At 31.9% G+C, this 14,625-nt stretch overlaps 2 pseudogenes; one reads left to right on the top strand and one right to left on the bottom strand.

The window, feature by feature from the left end:
• The first annotated feature begins 911 nt into the window (after nt 1–911).
• Nucleotides 912–14,625, top strand: part of LOC122725044 — a 20,710-nt pseudogene continuing 6,996 nt past the window's right edge.
• LOC122725106 lies at nt 6,156–7,535 on the bottom strand (annotated as a pseudogene).

The following is a 14,625-nucleotide window of genomic DNA, read 5'->3' as shown; positions in this document are numbered from 1 at the left end:
TGTTTATTATTTTTCTAACAAGTCCCTGTGATACTATTTCTCCTTTTTTTTCTCTTTTTCTTTGTTTTTTGCAAACATAAGCGATTTCTAATTTCTATTACATAAAAGGAAAATGCAGTATTTCAGTCATACACCATACCTATTGAAGAATATTCAACATAAAAAAAACAAATCATGGATAGCTACTATAATATGCTTTAGAAAATATCATTGAGAAAATTATTAACTTAAATACATATTAGTCAAATTTATAAAAAAAATTAATTTAAAATTAAATTTAACATGCTTTATTATAAAAATTTGAATAAGTAAATAATTTTAATTTTTTTTTTTAGAATGGGGATTAGAAATTGAGAGACTAGAATATGAGAGTTCTATCAAATTTACTTAAATGCACTTACCATATTAAATCTGTGAGTCCAATTTTAAATTCTTTATATATATATATATATATATATATATATATACATTAACATATCTTAAACGATCATTGTTTTTTCTTATTCCGATCCTTGACGGGATGAGCCGCTTTACTTTTGTTGACTCTTAAATTAATAGGGACAACTATATTTTCTTATTTATCGATAGTTAATTGAAGCAGATAGTTTCTCATGGAGAAGAAAAAATAAGAAGTTAGGTTTAAAAAAGAGGAAAAGGCGAGAGTATCGAGTTATAAAAGGAGTACAGAGGAAAACTTACATTATTATATATATATTATAAAAACATGTAGAAGCATATAAGAAAATTATTATATGAATTGTTAATCTGAGAAAAAAAGTCGTTAATTAATAAAAATATTCTGTGGTAGCTCGTTAAAATTTTAATTAAAAAATAATAACGACTAGGAGAGAATATTTTTATTTATAATATTTTTAATTTGAAAAATATTTTAAATATTCCAAAAGATTATGATGTTTATTTTCTTCTCTTTTTGCTCCTGGAAATTCATCAGATTTAGAGTTCTTCTTCTCTTTTTGCTCTACCAGAACTTTATTTTCTGCTGGTCGCTCAACGACGAAGGTATATAGCTACATATGGTTTTCTGTTTGTTTCTTGGGAAAGTGGAGAAGAATGGTTGGTGAAATTTGGTGGTCTGTTTGCAGGTTTAGCGTTATTGAAGTTTAGAGAAAGAATAGTGAGTGATCCGTACGACGCGTTGAAGAATTGGAAGGATGAGGATGGAGTTGTTAATCCGTGTTATTGGTTTGGAGTTGAGTGCTCTGATGGCAAAGTTGTCGAATTGTATGTATCTTTTCTCTCTGCTGAAAAATTTTGGCCTTTTGTTTTCGTTTTCTTTTCTGTTCTGATACTGGAAAATTTAAGGGAAAAGTTTTGAGGCTCGAGATGCATTTTTTTGATAAAATTTGTAATTTCTGAAGCTGATTATGCGAGTCAGCGATGAAAAATACATAACCTTTTGGTTTTGGATGGCAAGTTTAAAGTGTGTTCTAGCTATTACTTTGCAGTTTTGAGAAGTCATCCGTTGGTTTCCAGTTTACTTTTTTGGATGACTCTATCAGATCAAAGTAACTCTATTACTATAATTTATGCTGCTTGATCTATGGATTACATGTTTTGTTGATTGCCCTTTTGGCTGCAGTCTGCAGCATTGTGAGAACATTTTTCAAAACTATATCACATCAGGTGCTGCTGTGCCTGGGAACCTTTTGGGTTCCCTGGTGATATGTAAACTTTGCAACTTGAATCAGAATCCTTAAATCGTGCTTTGGTTTCCAAGTTCGGTTTATTTTGATTAGAACTTAATGGAATCAGCTCAGATTGAGTAAAACTTGAAAAGAAAATCAGTGTTACTCTCTTTGTAGTTAATGGTTATTTTAAACGTGATACTACTTGCTGATAAGCTCTCTATTTTATTCTAAAGAAAAATATGTAATATTCAGGAACTTGAAAGATCTTTATCTTGGAGGAACACTAGCACCTGACCTCAGAAACCTTGTTCGCATAAAGTCTATGTAAGTATCAACTAGGCAACATAAATTTACCTTCTGTCCTTTGATTCAGAATTTTTTTGCCTTTGGTCATATGGCTTAATGTTCTGCTGCAGCATTTTGCACAACAATTCTTTTACTGGCATCATTCCTGAAGGGATTGGAGAGTTGAAGGAGTTGGAGGGGCTAGATTTTGGAAATAATAACTTCAGTGGGCCACTCCCTCCTGTCCTTGACAGTAGTCTCTCTTTGACAATCCTGTAAGTTGATAATGTTGAACAATTTTTTTCCTCCATTGAGATTATCTTTTGCTTCCATTAGTATATGAACTCCATTTTTTTTGTGCATATGTTTTAGTTTCCTGGACAACAACAGGCTTCTCAGCAATTTATCACCTGAAATTCATCGACTAGAAACACATTCTGAATTTCAAGTAGATGAAAACCAACTAGCTAGTGCAGCTAAAGGACCATCTTACAATGAAAGATCTGCCTTACGGTATGTCAGTTGAATATTCTCGTATGGGTCAAGATAAGACATTTTTCTGGTAGTCTACTGTAAATCTGAGACAATTTTAGTGGCACTAACATTGTTTTAGGTTCTTGGGCACCTTTTGGTGAACCATCTGATTTAATTTCTCCTTTATGGGGGACGTTGAGAAAAGGAATGGCCCCTCTGTGACAAACAATTCATTGTTTTCATGAAATGAAATTGTCTTGCATTCCCCCCCTCCCTTCCCTTCCCCTTCTCTGTATTTGTGTAATTTCTTTGTTGTTCCATGCTGTTACATACTTACATTATGCCTTTGTCCCCCATATTTTTTACAGGAATGCTGTGCAAACTGAAAATGCAATTAACAAGCGACAGCTGCAAGTGGCCAATGCCCCTCGAGTGAATGAATCACCATATTTAAGAAGTCGTTTCTCTGTTCCAGAAGCACCTTCTGAATCTGGAAAGGCTCCACCTAGATCTGTAGCCCCACCATTTTCGCTTTTGCCTTCTCCCCCTGTAAATAACTCCATTCAATCTCCTCCACCGGAACCAAATCCGGCACCCTCTTCTCCCCCTGCAGTTGTTTCTCTTCCAACTCCACTGGAACCAAATCCCCCTTCTGCTTCACCTAATGGTTCTGCTTCAAATCCTCTTCTAGTTCCAACTCCTCCATCCTCTAATAATCCTAGAAAACCTTCCTCATCAAAAAAACATGTTTCTATAATTGCTGGTGCCATAGGGGGTGCACTACTTGCCATGTCCATTGTCATCTTCTATGTGTATAAAATTAACAAGGCTACTGTCAAACCTTGGGCCACAGGATTGAGTGGGCAACTTCAGAAAGCATTTGTAACTGGTAATTCTTCTTCCCAAGTGGAAAAGTTATATTTTGTACGAGGGTGTGAGGTTTCAAACTTCAAACCATTTTACATGTGCATCTAGAGTGTAAGCTGCTCCACATCTTTCTTCCATATGGTGTGTCCGTGTTCAACCCTTTTTGGCTATCTACTTGCATGACTCAAGATTTGCATTTCAGGTGTACCGAAGCTTAAAAAAGATCTGAGCTTGAAGAAGGCTGTGAAGATTTCAGTAGTGTAATTGGTTCTTCACCAATTGGTACACAGTACAAGGGAACATTGTCCAGTGGCATTGAAATAGCTGTGGCCTCAGTTGCAGTAACATCTTCCAAGGATTGGCCTAAGCATTTGGAAGTTCAATTTAGGAAGAAGGTACTTTATGAGCTAATCACATTGAACTATAAGGACTTATGATGCAACCTCGTTTTCTAATTCCTTCAGATATTTTCTTTCAGATTGAGACATTATCAAAAGTGAATCACAAGAATTTTATCAACCTTTTTGGATATTGTGAGGAGGAGGATATTTTACTTCATTTCTCTTCTCTTCAATTCCTACTGGTAAATGTGAACAAACTTGCATGGTTTCATTGCTTTATGGCGTTTTGAATTCTAACAAGCTTGAACTCTTCAAAATTTGGCTCGACTCGATTCGTTTACACTCCTACTTATTTATTATTTTATAAATTTACAACAGTTGAATTTTCATAAAATGTTGAACTTATGTTTATTGACTTGTTTATTTTGTTTGAAATAAGTTTAACTTTTTCCTTTCACTTCCTGTTTCAAATCAAGAAATTTGTAAAAATTTAACTTAATTTATTTTTTTACCAATTTTTAAATTGAAAATGAAAAATTAATTCTTTTTAATTTAATAAATAATTTTAAGTAAAACTATAATTCATATATGATTTATTTCAAGTGACACATCAAAAAATAATTTTAAATGCTATTGAAAATTAGTTTGGAAATATTTATTTGTTTGGAAATTTTACGATTAAAAAAAATAATGATTATGTTTTTTTAGCAATTTCTATTCGACGTATTGAACGTAATGCTCAAACGACAATCTACTTTTTACTATCTAGATTCGGCCCGGTGGAAATTGCCCATTGAAATTGACCCGACCCAAATAAATTAAATGAGCTTTCAGTAATTGCCCAACCGAATCCGATGATCCATGCTTGTGACCCATGAGCATGTAGTTATTAGTTAACAAGATTTTTTTTTTTGCAATATTCGTTTTTTATTAATTGGTGTGATTTGTTCGCTGGAAGGAGTCTGTAACAACTCTGCCCGATAACCAAGGGACTGATACAAACGCCATAATTAGTTTCCAAAGAGCAGCCCATTTTGCAATTGGTAAATTAATATAAACATAAATTTCGCTTTCTACATGTGATCTAAGCTATTATGTTAAACAAACAAATCCTTCGCAGGAAATTGTTTTGAACGTGTGCAACTTTTCCGTTAAGCTAACCATTGTTGTTCTCTCAGCTAATGCCAAGAACATCAAATTGTTTGAACGTGTTGATTTGTGTGTTATCTGTGATAGCTTTGAGGAGACACAACCAAACTTCACTTCTGGAGATCATATGAAGATCCAACCTACTCTCATACCCTCCTAACTCTGACAGAATGAAACTCCATGTCAGTAACATGATATGTGCGCATTTCAAGATGTTTTTTTTTTGTTTCTATCTCTTTTATCTTCATGATATTCTAAACAATCTTTTACATTTTTTTCCTTTTTCCAACAGGGTTATGCAATTAGCTTTCCAACAGGGTTATGCAATTAGCTTTCCAACAGGATTATGCAATTATCTAATGCAGCCTTTTTTTCTTTCACCAATTTCCATTATATATTGCAATCTCAAAAAAAAAAAAAATCCATTATATGTTTTTATCTATTTATTTGTCTTTCCTGGATGTGAAACTTCTGTTAATGTATTTGTTTTTTCCAAAAATGAGATTCTTAAATGTTTGTAGTGAATTCCTTTACTACTGAATCATATAAGGGTTTTCTATTTGATGATGACATACAGTAGTGTATATTAATAACTACAGAACAATTTGATCATTTTCCTTCTTCATTTTAATGAACCGAAACATTATGTGGTCATTCTAGCATTTACTCTAAAGCCTTGACTGATAGAGCGAACACTTGTGAACTTTCACTAAGAAAACGTCTAGCTGTGTACATATATTAACATTAATATTGCCTTATGCAGCTGTTGAAATTGAAGGCTATCTAGAAAAATAAGTCAATCAACCATCTGATGAATGCAAGGCAAGCAGACAGGTAAAGTAATTTAATTAAAGAAGCTCTTATGTATGATCATGTTAGCTTAACAAAAGACGATAAAAGTTTATCTGATCTTGAAAGAGGGGTTGAAACAGGATCTATGGGGTCAAGGGCTTAATAAATGGCAAAAAAGAAGACATGCAACTCGCACAATGAATCAGGAAGAAACCATGATTCCAGGCCAAATATACCAGTCATGGCTTCAAAATGCTTCTGATATTGCCTCTAGAAGAGGAATAAAATGAAAGGTTCGTGCTTGCTCTTCAACATGGTTCACTTTTCTAACCTGGGCAATGAATCTTTTGATTATCATGTAAGTTAGGAGACAATTGGATAGGCTAAGAATATACTAACATGTCCACCATTGTTTAAAATTTCAATTGTTGGATGTATCTACCCTTGCAAAACAAACATTAAAGTGAAAAGCAAAGGAGCCTTGGACAACATACTGCATATTTTGCAGGAATGCAGGGATATTATGTCTTATTGGAGTAGCTAACCTGATGGATCTGCCACCTCTGTTCCTTATTGATGATTTATGTGCATATGAATATAGAGAAATATATAAATTTCAATTAAAAATTTTTAATTTAACAGTTAACAATCTATTAACTTAACTAGCATTGATACTATATCTTTGTGCCCTTTGATAGCTGCTGCACGCAAGGCTGTGAAGCCATATTGATCTTTATAGTTTTCGTTTGCACCTTTCTTTAGTAATGATTCAAGGTGTTCCAAGTTCCCTCGCCTGGCCGCCATTAGCACTACTTCTCCACGTTCCAGAGTCTCCAGAATCTCCTCCGGCGTCGTCGTCAATAAAGAAAGGTTCTTAATAATGTAGTCTGAATTATTTGAAGCTGGATTCTCTAGTTTGTGACTATATTTAGATGTCCCTTGTCCCGAGCAACATCAAAAGCTGAACGGCCATGATTATCTGCGATTGTGGGGTCAGAACCCATCTCAATTAGCATCTCTACCATCTTATGGTCACCATTTGCCGCTGCTCTATACAGTGCAGTCCTGCCATCTTTGCTCTTAGCATCCTTATCTGCACCGGATTCCACCAATACCCTAGCGCACTTGATATTCCCTCTACCTGCCGCCAAATGCAACGGTGTCCTTCCTTCTTTATCTCTCAAATCCAATGGCCCAAAACTATCCAATGAATCCAAAACTTCGTCCGTCCGATCAAATGCTATTGCCACGTGCAGCTCGCACCAGCCTTTGGATTGCCACTTTGCGTCCATTTGATGAAAGCCCACATCATCCGCTTTCGCCCGTGCGTCAATCTTCAACCCAGCTTCAAGCAGTAAGTTCACCATACCCTCAGGGTCAGCCAACTCAGTAGCAACTCGAAGGAGCGACTCAGCCTCTCTCGGTGACAACTCAGAAAGTATCGACCTCTGCCTCTTTATTATATTCTTCACAGAGTTAACATCCCCACTGCTGACAGCGTGCCGGAGAAGAAACGGACCGACGAAGGCAACCTTGAGCTTAAAATCTTGAGTTGACCAGAGAGGAAGGGAAGAGAACCATGAGTTGAGAGAATCGGGGTTAGTCAAATCGGATGAATTGGGAGGAAACGGTCGGAGGGAGAACGAGGGAAAGAGGATGGGAGATGGGTTTGTGGTCTGAGTATGATTTGAAAGATGGTAGAGGATGAAGGAGGGATAAGCCCAGTTGGTGGATTAACCAGGAACTTGTGCGGCGCTGAAGTTTGGACCTTGAATGCTATTGGGGTAGTGGCGGAGAGAGACCTGAGGCGGACGTTGGCTCGGCATTTGAAATTGAGCATAAAGTCTAGACGAACCTCTGAGTCTGATACTACGATGAGCGGCCTCTCCATTAATGGAGATGGAGAAGTCAGAAATGGGGAAATGGCCTGTACGTTGTGATGATTGATGAAGAGGAAAGACATTCCCCGAAATTAAGCAATTAAAAATATTAGCATGCATTGCCATGTTTTTTTTCCCAATTGGCTCCATTTTTTTTATAAATATTAATATTAAAAATTCATAAATAATTAATTACTATAACTTCAAATCTTTCCAAACAAACTTGATTATATATATATAATTACTTTCCCTCATATTAAATCTTAATTTAGAATAAATATTTCATCTCTGAACATTTCGAAACCAAAGAAATTAAAAATATTATCATTTGCTGCATTGCAATTATTTTCCGATTGGCTCCATCTTTTTTTGTAAATATTAATATTAAAAACCCATAAATAATTAATTATCATAACTTCAAATCTTTCCAAGTAAACTAGACTATATATATAATTACTTTTCTTCATATTAAATCTTAATTTAGAATAAATATTTCATCTCTGAACATCCCGAAATCAAGAAATTAAAAATATTACCATGTGCTGCATTGCTATTTTTTCCCGATTGGCTCCATCGTTTTTGCAAATATTAATATTAAAAACCCATAAATAATTAATTACCATAACTTCAAATCTTTCCAAGCAAACTTGACTATATATATAATTACTTTCCTTCATATTAAATCTTAATTTAGAATAAATATTTCATCTCTGAACATCCCGAAACAAAGAAATTAAAAATATTATCATGTGCTGCATTGCCATTTTTTTCCGATTGGCTCCATCTTTTTTGCAAATATTAATATTAAAAACCCATAAATAATTAATTACCATAACTTCAAATCTTTCCAAGTAAACTTGACTATATATATAATTACTTTCTTTCTTACTAAATCCTAATTTAGAATAAATATTTCATCTCTGAACATCCCGAAACCAAGGAATTAAAAATATTACCATGTGCTACATTGCTATGTTTTCCTAATTGGCTCCATCGTTTTTGCAAATATTAATATTAAAAACCCATAAATAATTAATTACCACAACTTCAAATCTTTCCAAACAAACTTGACTATATATATAATTACTTTCCTTCATATTAAATCTTAATTTAGAATAAATATTTCATCTCTGAACATCTCGAAACCAAGAAATTAAAAATATTACCATGTGCTGCATTGCCATTTTTTCCCGATTGGCTCCATCGTTTTTGCAAATATTAATATTAAAAACCCATAAATAATTAATTACCATAACTTCAAATATTTCCAAGCAAACTTGACTATATATATAATTACTTTCCTTCATATTAAATCTTAATTTAGAATAAATATTTCATCTCTGAACATCCCGAAACCAAGAAATTAAAAATATTACCATGTGCTGCATTGCCATTTTTTCCGGATTGGCTCCATCTTTTTTGCAAATATTAATATTAAAAACCCATAAATAATTAATTACCATAACTTCAAATCTTTCCAAGCAAACTTGACTATATATATAATTACTTTCCTTCATATTAAATCTTAATTTAGAATAAATATTTCATCTCTGAACATCCCGAAACCAAGAAATTAAAAATATTACCATGTGCTGCATTGCCATTTTTTCCGGATTGGCTCCATCTTTTTTTGCAAATATTAATATTAAAAACCCATAAATAATTAATTACCATAACTTCAAATCTTTCCAAGCAAACTTGACTATATATATAATTACTTTCCTTCATATTAAATCTTAATTTAGAATAAATATTTTATCTCTGAACATCCCGAAACCAAGAAATTAAAAATATTACCATGTGCTGCATTGCCATTTTTTCCCGATTGGCTCCATCGTTTTTGCAAATATTAATATTAAAAACCATAAATAATTAATTACCATAACTTCAAATCTTTCCAAGTAAACTTGACTATATATATAATTACTTTCTTTCTTACTAAATCCTAATTTAGAATAAATATTTTATCTCTGAACATCCCCGAAACCAAGGAATTAAAAATATTACCATGTGCTGCATTGCCATTTTTTCCCGATTGGCTCCATCGTTTTTGCAAATATTAATATTAAAAACCCATAAATAATTAATTACCATAACTTCAAATCTTTCCAAGCAAACTTGACTATATATATAATTACTTTCCTTCATATTAAATCTTAATTTAGAATAAATATTTCATCTCTGAACATCTCGAAACCAAGAAATTAAAAATATTACCATGTGCTGCATTGCCAATTTTTCCCGATTGGCTCCATCGTTTTTGCAAATATTAATATTAAAAACTCATAAATAATTAATTACCATAACTTCAAATTTTTCCAAGCAAACTTGACTATATATATAATTACTTTCCTTCTTACTAAATCCAAATTTAGAATAAATATTTCATATCTCTGAACATCCCCAAAACAAAGAAATTAAAAATATTACTATGTGCTGCATTGCCATTTTTTTCCAAATTAAGTTTTAAAATTAAAATTTTTAATTAAAAAATTTTATTTATAAATTATTAATTAAAATTATATAAATATGGTATTAATTTGAGTCATAATAATTGATTTTAGAATGAATTTAAATAATTTAATATAAATTTTCATCGTATTTGAACGAGTTCAATTATTAAAAATATTAACCGATTTAGCATAGGGTGGTTTTTTGTGAATGTTCTTTCATTATTATTTTAGAGAGATGAACAATAAAATTCATTTTATATCATTTGTTAAATCACATCATTGTTTATACTTTAAAAATAAATAATTAAATTAAATTTAAAATAGTTATATTACACATTTTATTGATGTTTGTAAATGTTTCTCTCATAAATTCAGTTTTAAATGTATTTATTAAAAACCATTTTAGTTTTAAAAGTTGACTCATCAAAATCCCGTTTGGATAGATTAGTGGTGCACAAGTTGAATTAAAATGGAAAAATTAAAAGGAAAAATTTTTAAGTGAATTAGATTTATTATGAAGTTAATAGATATTAAAGGCACTCCGAGGCTTAGCCTGGTGGAAAATGCATCCTAGTAGACTTGAGAGGTCTAAGGTTCTACTCCCCCAATTCCTATTTCAAAAAAAAAAAATAGATATTAAAGTGAATTTTATTTATTATTTTATAATATAATTTATTATTTATAATTTTAAAAATTTATTAATCTATAATAAATTGGATCCAAATATATACTTCCCATCAAATGTACTTAAAAATAACTCAATTTATTGATTTATTGGTTTATAAAAAACATTTTCGTCAATTTTATAGTAAACAATATTTTATTAATAATAATATTAGTCAATATACTAATATGTAGAATGCTTTCGGGTGAGCATTTATTAAATTTTAAAAATTAAACTCTATCTTATTTTATTTCGTCAATTTTATAACAAACAACATTAAAAAAAGTACGAGATAAATTTAAATATTGTATCATAAAAAGCTACTACTCAATTTAAATAAATAATGTAATGCATGGTAGTCAATTTAAGGTCAACGTGAAAGATGAAATTAGAGATTTACGCCCATATTCTAAAATTCTTAAATATTGATTTCAATTCAACGATTTCATGCAAAAAAAAGTGACATACAGCAAATTTTAATTTGATTTAAAGAAAAATAAAACAACTTAATTAAATTGATGTTGATTTTATTTTAATTTTGCTTCAAAACCTAACAGATTACTATTTAAATTCAAAATAAAAACCGAACCATGACTCAATTGGGAATGTAATTCCTTTTGTTTGCTCCGCATTTTCTAATTTTTAAATGTGAGTCCATACTGATAATTCTCATTTTTTAATAAAATTTTAGGATGCAAATTAGATACTTTGAATGTGGCCTCACTTTGAATGTGGCCTCACTTAGATACTTTGAATGTGCTGCATTGCCATTTTTTCCCGATTGGCTCCATCGTTTTTGCAAATATTAATATTAAAAACCCATAAATAATTAATTACCATAACTTCAAATCTTTCCAAGCAAACTTGACTATATATATAATTACTTTCCTTCATATTAAATCTTAATTTAGAATAAATATTTCATCTCTGAACATCTTGAAACCAAGAAATTAAAAATATTACCATGTGCTGCATTGCCATTTTTTCCCGATTGGCTCCATCGTTTTTGCAAATATTAATATTAAAAACCCATAAATAATTAATTACCATAACTTCAAATCTTTCCAAGCAAACTTGACTATATATATAATTACTTTCCTTCATATTAAATCTTAATTTAGAATAAATATTTCATCTCTGAACATCCCGAAACCAAGAAATTAAAAATATTACCATGTGCTGCATTGCCATTTTTTTCCCGATTGGCTCCATCTTTTTTTGCAAATATTAATATTAAAAACCCATAAATAATTAATTACCATAACTTCAAATCTTTCCAAGCAAACTTGACTATATATATAATTACTTTCCTTCATATTAAATCTTAATTTAGAATAAATATTTCATCTCTGAACATCCCGAAACCAAGAAATTAAAAATATTACCATGTGCTGCATTGCCATTTTTTCCCGATTGGCTCCATCGTTTTTGCAAATATTAATATTAAAAACCCATAAATAATTAATTACCATAACTTCAAATCTTTCCAAGCAAACTTGACTATATATATAATTATTTTCCTTCATATTAAATCTTAATTTAGAATAAATATTTCATCTCTGAACATTCCGAAACCAAGAAATTAAAAATATTACCATGTGCTGCATTGCCATTTTTTCCCGATTGACTCCATCTTTTTTTGCAAATATTAATATTAAAAACTCATAAATAATTAATTACCATAACTTCAAACCTTTCCCAGTAAACTTGACTATATATATAATTACTTTCTTTCTTACTAAATCCTAATTTAGAATAATTATTTCATCTGTGAACATCCCCGAAACAAAGGAATTAAAAATATTATCATGTGCTGCATTGCTATTTTTTCCAAATTGGCTCCATCGTTGACTCGCGGTTGTCGAAGCCGGTCAAAAATAACCTTCCTGGTTATCAACAATTTTACAACTGCAGATAGTGGTGAAAGGATCGAATCCACAGAGAATTGATTACCTATTTATTTTTCTCAACAAGACCAATAAAATGAACTGAAACAATAATAAATTAAAGATGAGATAAAAGACTGAAAGTGGGATCAAATGAGATAAACTGGAAGCAGAATAAAAATAAATTGCAATAAAAGTAAAATGGGGGGGTTTGAGATTGATTGTAGTAACTAATAATGAGAGTAATAATAGAAAGCAAATAGTTAAAATAAAAGAGGAAATCAATATGAGAAAAGCCTAGTTGAAGATATGGATCCACTTTGGTTGTTTGGGTTGATCATTGAAACTTAGATTATCTTGATTAGTTCAATAGATTAGTTATGGGGGTGGAAGACGCTTCTCATCACCATGTCTCTCCTTATGATTAAATTAATTAGGGAACGTCCTCTAATTAATTACTAATTAACAAATTGCCAATGAACGTCTTTGGGCCATAGGCATCAAAACAATTGTCAATTGCATAAAGAAATAAAGAGATCCAATCCTAGCTACCCAAACGTATGGAGATAATGCTAGATCATGCAATTTTCTTGGGTTTTATCCCAAGTGTTCTAAGGTCAGAATATTTCCAGCAATTACGGACTAAAAATAATCCCAACTAACAATCAATTAACTTTGCAATTAAAATCAAGTGGCCAATTTGATCAAAACAACAAAGTAATCATATAATTAAAGCATCAATTGCATAAATATTGAACAAAACCAAAGACAATAATTTATGTTCAGATCTCACAACCCATTAAACAACCTTAGTTTCAACCAATCCTCAACTAGAATTAAAGATTTCAGCCTCTCATGGCTGAAACAAAACTAAAAATAAAATAAAAGAAGAAAGGTAGAAGAAGAGATGTGAATTTCGTAGGTGTCTCCCAAGGAGGGCTTAAGGACAATGTAGAGGCTCCTTATGTGGCTTTTTATAGTTGAAAAGTGTTGCCCTAGGTCATACTTACTGCCCAAGAGGTATTTTCTGCCCAAGTTATGTCTGAAAAGGAAAGAATCGCGTTTTTCGGCTTCAGAAGGAAGGCTGCGCGCGAATGCTTTGCGGAAAGAAGTTGGTGCGCGCGGTTTGGTCTCAGAAAGGGAAAGAGGCGCAGATTGTGCTTCCTAAATAAGTTTAGATGCTGACCTTACTTCCTAATTAGTGTAGAGACTGCCCAAGATGCTGCCCATGTGCAACTTGCTGCCCAAGTTGTTGCAGAAAAGGAAGGTGGCGCGCAGATGGCTCTCAGAAGAGGAAAGCGTGCATATTGTTTCTGAATAGGAAGGATGCATGAATTTTGATCTTCAAAGGGGAAGATATGCTTGTCCATACATTTCTTTTTAGGTGGAGCCTCTTTTGAAATTTGAATATTGAATGCAGAAGAGGAAGAGTATCTCTTTGAGATCTTGCTGCCTAAATAAGAAGATATGACTACAGCAGTGTGTGCACATTTTTGAACAAGGAAAGAAAGATCTGCGATTTGAATTTCAAATAATCTTCTGAGTGAGTTTTCCTTGTTTGCTTTTGCTTCTGCACTTTCCTCATTTGAAAACCTTCCTTTTCTGAAAACTTTCCTTATTTGGCACTTTTTGGCAGTTTTAAGAGCATTTTCTCCAGATTGTCTCTTTACACCTAATATCTGCAAAACATAATTAAACCCACAAAATTAAGCAGAAAAGATGTAAATAAACATCAAGAACATAATGATAAAATGGACTAAAATATGCTCTATCAATCGTTTTTGCACATATTAATATTAAAAACCCTAAATAATTAATTACCATAATTTCAAATCTTCCAAGCAAACTTGACTATATATATAATTACTTTCCTTCTTACTAAATCCAAATTAGAATAAATATTTAAGAATATCTAATATTTTTAAAGACCTCCGAAGATTTTTGATCAGACACTCCATTGTTTACAGTTATAGAATCCTTTCTTTTCATAGCATCAAGGCCCAGTCCAGTCCTACTTTATAATCCTAACTAGTATCATGTCTCTTCCATTCTCTCTCTCTCTCTCTCTAATGTGGCTAGAGTGGCTGAGATCACCAAGTAGGGCTCACACCTCCCCAAGACAGCCGCAGGAGCCACCTTCACCAAGGTATTCTCCTGCTCATCTTCAAAAGATATCAATGCCATT

Source organism: Manihot esculenta, chromosome 11 (genome assembly GCF_001659605.2).
Source record: "Manihot esculenta cultivar AM560-2 chromosome 11, M.esculenta_v8, whole genome shotgun sequence".
NCBI lineage: Eukaryota > Viridiplantae > Streptophyta > Magnoliopsida > Malpighiales > Euphorbiaceae > Manihot > Manihot esculenta.
The sequence above is the reverse complement of the archived record's forward strand: the minus strand, read 5'-3'. Positions and strand labels throughout refer to the sequence as shown.